This window comes from Toxotes jaculatrix, chromosome 14 (assembly GCF_017976425.1).
Source record: "Toxotes jaculatrix isolate fToxJac2 chromosome 14, fToxJac2.pri, whole genome shotgun sequence".
NCBI lineage: Eukaryota > Metazoa > Chordata > Actinopteri > Toxotidae > Toxotes > Toxotes jaculatrix.
The window spans coordinates 1363349-1368690 of record NC_054407.1 but is presented as its reverse complement, the minus strand read 5'-3'; the positions used below and the strand labels follow the sequence as shown (position 1 = coordinate 1368690).

Here is a 5342-nt window from a genome sequence, read left to right as displayed (position 1 = left end):
TGGGATTGACTGAGTACACTCTTCTCTTTTCCTTCAACTCAACTTTGGTGCCTTTCTCTGGATTTATTGAAAAGAAACAACTGTATGAAAGAGAGAGAGGGAGAGAGAGACAGAGAGAGATCAACCTCAGGTAGTGTATCACACGCCTTGCATTTTCTAGTATTATAAAAAGAAAGAAATTTTACCATTGGAGGAACTCCAGTACTTCCACCTGGTAGTGTATGTTGAAGCAGTAGTAACTCCCAAACATCAGGCAAATGGCAGATGTGAAGGAAGTGATGTGGTCGTTGACAACCTCTTTGTCGAAGCTCAACATAAATGTCTCAGCTGCAAAGCAGGAGGACTCTAATAATAAACATCAATAAAAAAAAAACAAATTTTAGTGACAAATACTTCAATACAAGCCTAAATCATCAGTCATACAATCTACTGTTGGCAGAAAGTGTTATCAGATAAAATATAAGCCAGTGTCTCAAAGTGGGCTACAAGCTATGAAATCAATCAAAGTGAACAACAAGCCAAGAGTACAACTGTATAGTAGTATATCGTTTGGTACAGTTTACAGCATCCAGTTGACACAGCCATACGTGTCTTGAACTCTTGCTCTTTGTTCACAAGATATTTCATCTGTGTCATCATCTGATGCTGCTTTGCGTTTCTGTATCTTTGGTGTGTCGGGTCGTTTGACATTTTCAACTCTTGACTGGAGTTGCTTTGCCAGGGAATGATGTCCAAGTCCAATAACATCACCATCAATCACATCTTGAAGAGACCTTGGATACCTTGCCACAATCTTTTTTGCTATTTCTGTGGTGTTATGTTTGGTTGGATTTTTACAAGTCTTCATCATTTCACAGACCACAATCCTTACCATTTCTCGTTGTAGTCGCGGACTTGGCCTTTTCTGTCTTTCCAAACTCTGGACTAACTCTTCAGGGAGCTTCTGCCATGGTATCTGAAAACTGTCTACCCAGTTTGCCACAAGTTGATAAGAGCTTGCTGATGGTGATGATGATGAAGCTGTGGATGCTGATGGTGAGTGAGTGACCGAGGAGGGAGAGGAAAGGATAGACACTGGAGAGGAACATGCCAGGGCTGGAGCTGGAGTGGATGAGTCTGTAAAAGTACACAAAAAAGATTTGTAATCATTAAACCTTTAATGTTTTCCCATTCTATAACAAAATGTAGTGCGTTGATAAATTCTGCAAAATATTATCAAAATGATTGCATTCACTTTGACGGTCTGTGTTGTGGTGGCAATGTTTTATACTCACTGCTTTGGGCCCAAGCAGCAACCAGTCTTCTGGCTTGGATGGGCTTTAATACTGGCAGCAAGTCTCCCTCTGTGATGTACTGTAAATCATATGTTGTTACAGCACCAAGTGCCTTCAAAGTATCTTCAACTGACTTGACAACTTGATCAGAAAGATCAGGAAGCACTGTCGCTACAGTATCGCTTATCCTCTGCGATTGATCCATGTCTGTTAATACACACAAAAGTGACCATTTTAGCATCTGGCCTTCTGATTTAGTGTGACAAGAGACTGTGCTTCAATGGGACAATCTGGTATCCACTGTTTATGTAATATGATAAAGGCCACATGTCAATCAGTTCACTAACAAGTCTGCACTGTAATCTTCCAGTGTCCTTTTTTACAGAGTACATGTGGTAGTGTGAAAGAAATTCCCCATCATATACTGTCATTAAAAAAAGTGCAAAATCATCTTTCACGAGAATGAGGATGATTTCCCCAAACTCCGCTGAATCATCATTCCTTGTGACAACAAATTGTCTCTTCCTGTAAATGATCCCATTATACCGCACATCAACAGGAATTTATGTATTTCTTTCAGTGAAGCCAAACTGGAGGATTGTGTCTTTAACTTCATCACTGTAAAGCTCTGAGTAAATTGGAGGACTCACTGACCCAGCAGAAAGAAAGGCATGAAACCTCTGATGCCTCTCTGAAAGAGTCAAACACAGATTTTTGAAATTCTTCAGATGTCTCGTACATCTTTTGAAGTAACTATGTTTGCTCTCAAAACGCATAGTCCATAGCCTGATGAGTGGGCCAAATTTCAGGATCAGTCCTGGATAATGCCGCAAGTAATGGTGTTTAGGTCTCAAGTTGATATCTGGAAATAGTGCCTTCCTGGTTTCCAAATATTCTTGGATGAGAACATCCAGATAGGCGACCTGAGCCTTGGAAATTTGCTGACCACAAATCAGGTCAACAATATCCTTAAGCTGCAAAATTAGCTGCCACACATTATCTTGGGGATACACTTTGTCACCAATTATCAAAGGCAACAGTCTCAAGAGGCTCCAATTTTGGACAGCATGTCCACTTAGTTTCAGTGTTTGAGAACTGACCTCACAAGGTTTGGAGCAAGCATCTGTTGCTTTGTATTTGAACTGCTTGATTCGCCTGTTCAAAATTGTGTAGGTAAACCATCTCTTTGTTTTGATGAAGTACTTGAGGTAAAGAGCAACATCGTATGAGAGGACACCCTCAAAGATGTCATGACCAAGACAGGGGGGCATGCCAGGTGAGCAAACATCAAAGTTTTGTAGAGTATTAAATACTGAGCTGAACTTGATCCCTTGTACTTGTGGGGTGTCCTCTGTCTCCAGCTGTTCAACGGCAGATCTGTATGTTTCTGGCGTCCGCTCCAGTCCACAGATGTTGGGATCAGCACCCTGAAATTCAGTTCAAGAAATCAGACAATATCTGCAGAAGTACTCAGAAGAACTAACATTTTCTGTGAAACCACCAATGGCATGAGAGCCCAGGTTGTCTCCAGCAGTGCAGTAGAGAGCTCCCTTTACAACAAGGTCATCTCCTATTGTTGTCCCATTTTCCTCTAGTTCTTTCAGATCAGTAAGCAGTTCAGAAAAAACCTTGGCATGGCCAAAGTTCTTAAAATCCTTCTCTCTACACAATAAAACCAGCTGCATGTGGTCAACATTTGATCCAACATGTGGGGGCATGTTAAGCAGAGAGAGGTACACAGCCAAGACCTTGTGCTTCTTATTTGCAGAGCCCCGTGGGTTCACAACTTGGAATGCATCCTAGTCTAAAACCAGCTTGAGACAACTTGGGTTCTCCTGAAAAAATGAGTTTGATATAAACTTACCATCACAGCTGTCAGAGAGAATATCTGACGTGAGGCCTTGCCAAAAACCGGACTCCTGCATGCCCTTTAAAGTTTTTAGCACAGGAATATAATAGGCAAACCTCTCTGTCCTGTTCTCATCTCTGCCCAACAAGATTTTTTTGGGCTCCACATATTTGAACATTTCTTTATAACACTGAGTTGGTGAGTAAGCAGTTCTCATAGGTCCTGTGTGGCAAGCTGTAAACAGGTCAGATTGTTTAACTGTGTCACTGATTTTTACAATGTCTTCGTCTGAAACAGACATATCATAGAAGCAAGTTTAGTGTATTCAAAGTATATATCTGTCCCAACTCATGTATATTCTGTATTTCCTCAACAATGTTTTGAATGGTAGACACTGGAAGAAGATGTTGTCCCTGTAGTTTCATGTAAAACATACAGATATTTCTCAGATACAGGTCGCTGAAACAGTGTCTTCAGCATCAGACACACTAGCAGGTTCTTGTATAGTAGCACTTGTAGTGGGACTCTCACTGTGTGCATCTTGGATTGACACACAAATCACATTTTCTGACCAACGTCTGTGCTTTCTGGACATGTGAGAGGTAAAAGACGTTTTTCCAGTGAACACACTTCTGCATCCTCTCACTGGGCAAGCTAGCCTCACGCCCTTCTCTTATGTGCTCCTTTAAGTGAGCAACCAGCTGTTTGGTTCCCTCACACTGGCGTTCGCACAGTGAGATGCGTGAGTGCATTTTAATGGCGTTGAGGTCACATCCTGAATCACGTTAACGGTTGTGCTGTTGTGGTGGCGATAGAAGAGCGCCTTTAGAGCTGCATAACCTGAAAACACCTGTTTACAACTTGTTCAAACACATTTAAAAATATGCCGGGGTTCGTTGCGATGCAGTTTACAATGTAAAACATATGCTTTTACAGACTGAACGTTTTCTCCACATACATTACAAGAGTACATCTTCAATAGTCAAATACACCGCGGTTAGCTAACCAGAGGCTTCAGCACACAGACTGCGCTCGAAAAGCCGACAGTTTACTGAAGCTATTGCTGATTATACACTCGCCTCGTAAACACATCTGAGCGTGTATTATACGTTTCAAGGCTGTTCTAAGGTATAATGTACCCAGGTTAGAAAGTAAAGCTATGTGGACATTAAAGCAATGTCCACGTTAGCCGTCTGTAATGCATCCCTCTTCATGAGCCGAATAAACCCACTTCAAATTTAATTTACGGTACTTACCGGGGTAACTGAAGACAGCTTCAACTTCTGGCTGAGGTAAATTCTTAAAACTTCGGACTGCTGTAGCTCCTCTGTTGAAGACGGTGGATTTAAAAGGTGGAAGTTTGATGAGCCTGGTGAGCTGGTGACCCGAAGTCAGAGGTTAACAGACGCGCGTCAGATACAGTGCGCTGATTGGCGGATTTGTAACCTGGCGCCTAAATGTCAACCAATGCGCAGTCCCCAAACTGTAGAGGCGAAATAAAATCTTTCCTGGTGCTTTTAAAATCATTACCATAATTTTGGATGCTTTTAATTCATTCAAATGGTTTTCCTTACATAAATGTAATTTATCTCTAGATGGTAAGCAAAGAGGGACCCTACTTAATATTTTTTATATTTTTACAAAAAACTTAGACTTAAACTTAATAAATCTGTAATTTTTTGTTAGGCTAAAAATGACACATTATTTTAGTTTTTTTTTTTTTTAATCACAGTTAAAAAAGTCACAAGTTATATTGGAGCAAACAAAGCTGTGTTTGACCATATGTATACTAAAAGTTTGTGTGTCCCAGTTTCACAGACTGCCCACATTTGGACATGTAGAAGCTTATTGGACAGGTTTTCTGCAGGAATAATATAAAATAACAGCAAATAATATTATATCAACATCTATGTTTTTCATTGAAATCAACATTACAAACATACCATATTTTTAACATATTCTTCCTGTAGAAATGAAGGTATAATTTTGCAGAATGTTTAACAGTTTTACATGGTAACTTCAAAAGTACACATCAACAAAATCTTTAATTTACACAGAATAATGCTATTAATTTTAGGGTTATTACTCTTTTGTGACTTAAGGGTATTTTCCCATGAATTTAACCATTTTATTTCTTTTCACAGACGAATTCTGTGTTTTCTACATATTCTAACCATAAAAATTTAAGTTGTGCATTGTTTCTTGATTTACAGTAATTC

At 39.9% G+C, this 5342-nt stretch overlaps 1 long non-coding RNA gene across 1 annotated transcript; it reads right to left on the bottom strand.

The window, feature by feature from the left end:
- Positions 1-207: 207 nt before the first annotated feature.
- Positions 208-1425, bottom strand: LOC121193689. The gene is made up of 3 exons (XR_005895304.1): positions 1275-1425; positions 872-1116; positions 208-345 (listed from the first exon to the last, which is right to left on the bottom strand). It is a non-coding gene; the product is annotated as an uncharacterized LOC121193689 (long non-coding RNA).
- Between the last annotated feature and the right edge of the window lie 3917 nt (positions 1426-5342).